The 2,500-nt window shown below is 39.6% G+C and overlaps 1 protein-coding gene across 1 annotated transcript in view; it reads right to left on the bottom strand.

Annotated features, from left to right (window-relative positions):
- Positions 1-1,261, bottom strand: part of LOC140942909 (uncharacterized) — a 35,793-nt gene extending 34,532 nt beyond the window's left edge. The window contains exon 1 of the mRNA XM_073391927.1: positions 1,139-1,261. The gene's annotated coding sequence lies outside the window, so the exon portion shown is untranslated. The remainder of the gene's footprint in view (positions 1-1,138) is intronic.
- Between the last annotated feature and the right edge of the window lie 1,239 nt (positions 1,262-2,500).

Below are 2,500 nucleotides of genomic sequence, written 5' to 3'. Positions count from 1 at the left end.
AAAGACATATTAATCAAACCAGAAAAATGGAATCTCCGAGATTATGATCTGTCTGTTTTCCAACAGCAAGAAATAAGGATGCGGATCAAGAAGATAAAGGTTATTTTTTCAATAAAATTATCTCAAAAATGTGAAAAATCCATGAATTTCAGTGTAGCAACAGGTCACTAATACTGAAAAAGAAACATTAAATTCTCCTGTTGATATCGATCTTCAAGTAAACACAGTTGCAAACGTTCATTGTTTTTAGGGGCCGGAAACTTCTGAAAGGACAAAGAAATAATATTATCAGGACCTTTCTCATTTACGTTAAGTTGTAGTTTGAATAAAATATGTGAGTATTTTGTACCTTTATGTATAATATTAATATGAGATGTCGTACTGTTTTGAGAACTCTGAGAAAGGTGACAACTCGACCGATGAGTCCAGCGGAAATTGCTGAGGCGTAGTTAGCATCATAACATAATGTTCTTTAAATGACGAACTTGATCGGTTCATTTTCAGGACCAAAACACGTCGCTGAAAAGAGTCGGGTTAATTTGTCAACAAAGCAAGGGATTTTAATAAGGGTTTTATAATTCAGCCGAAAAGGAATGAGACTTGAACAACGAGATGCCATTAGCGGATGAGACACCACATTCGTAGAATATAGACAATGGGTAAATTATCTCACGTTTCTCTTAGTAAAATTTTGTGCATCTCCTTCAAAGCGAAATGTTCTAGTTTTTCTTTAACAATTATTGAAACTTAAACATTAAGTTGCAGCACAGTTTCATTTTGAAAGAAAGCAAAGGAAGAAGAAAGGTTTCTGGCACACATGCTAATAAGCGTCAGGGCTTCAGCAGCAATGATTTTTATTCGTACAAACATCCATAAAGTAGTTTCAGTCCTTTTAGTAGAGATAGTATTTTGAAGAATAGCATTTAATTTATCACTAATTAGCGTAGTATTCGGCGAACGACATCGTGTTAGAGCAATCATGAAAGGTTAATTAGGGAAGCAGCGCATGACTCATTTTCGCCGCTCAAGATCTGCCCGCTGAAAAGGTATTCGCGGCAGCCGGGTCGAAATTCAGTGTAAGCAAGCTTTCAACACACTTCATATAGTGAAAATTATGAGTGATAAAAGAACTACCCACCTTGCAAATAAGCTTTCTGTAGAACAGCTCGAGAAGTCAAGAGTAGGACGGTGCCAAAGTTGTCAACAGTCGAGATGTATTCCAAGCTCCTCTTTTGTCTCACCCAGGGGAGTAACATCCGGTACGTGGAACGAAGATTTACAGCCTCGTTTCCACACGGGTAACCCAGGCTCACTGTTTGTGTCACTAACGGGTTCATAACATGGGTAAATATAGAAAACATATGGGGCGAAGTTTAGGTCTGGAAATTTGCTAGAAAATGGAAATAAAAATCAATGAAATTTACCATGTGGCGATTTGTTGTTGTCCTTCATATGTACACGAAGTTTCGGGAAAAAATAGTAGGAAAGGTGTACCATACCTATTTAGGACAACAACAACTCGCGACATGGTAAGTTTCATCGATGTTTATTTCCATTTTCTAGCAAATTTCCAAACCTAAACTTCGGCCCATATGTTCTCTATATTTACCCATGTTATGAAACCCGTACGGCACAAACAGTAAGCCTGGGTTACCTGTGGTTTCCAGAAAAGGGAATGAGACATTATCGCTTATTTTGTCATGGCGATTTTCTCGCGATTAGAACAAAAAAGAACGTACAACCGGAATCGCGAAATTCAAACAAAGTTATAATTCTGAGAGGCCAGAAACTGAAACGGCATTCCACAGTCACAACTCAGACACAAAAGCCGCGAAGTGTCCAGATACCGTACGGAAGTTCCGACAGTAACGGCCACCCTTCGAAAAAATATTGTTGTTAGCAAATGCCAACCGACCCTCCGATAGTAGCGAGTGAAAAGCAATTTCCCATTTTGCTAGAATAATGGAAATTATAGATACAACAAGCTTTACCAAACTTATTAGAGGTTTATTTTGAAAGGTTATAGCAGGATCTTTAGCCTGCGAGCAAGCTCTCCTATTTGGCCTCTGCCCCTCGCGGTTTCGCCGCCCGCTCGCGCGTTCTCGCGAGACTCTCTTCGCTGGTCCAAATAGGAGAGCTTGCTCGCAGGCTACCGGATCTTAGTTTTGACATTCCGTTCTGTAACCAAAGGTCCCGGAGAGGTACTCCCTTATGTAAGCCATATAGGTATGTGCCGCTCCATCGGGTAGGGTTTTTGTGCCGTTTCGGTCTAAAAACGGGTATACACTTTGCCCATTTTGGTCTGGAATCGGGTATGGTTTTCGAGGGAACTACGGAGTGTATGCAGGAGCACATGGTGTATGAATGTACTTATCGTTTCAATTCCAAATGAATCAGAAAGAAAGAGAAATATGGGAATTCGAAATGTATTTGAATAATCGTTTTGTTTACTAAGTAATGATAACATTCTGCCTAACGGCCAGGTCTGAAAACAGTCAAC

This window comes from Porites lutea, chromosome 7 (assembly GCF_958299795.1).
Source record: "Porites lutea chromosome 7, jaPorLute2.1, whole genome shotgun sequence".
Lineage (NCBI taxonomy): Eukaryota > Metazoa > Cnidaria > Anthozoa > Scleractinia > Poritidae > Porites > Porites lutea.
The sequence above is the reverse complement of the archived record's forward strand: the minus strand, read 5'-3'. Positions and strand labels throughout refer to the sequence as shown.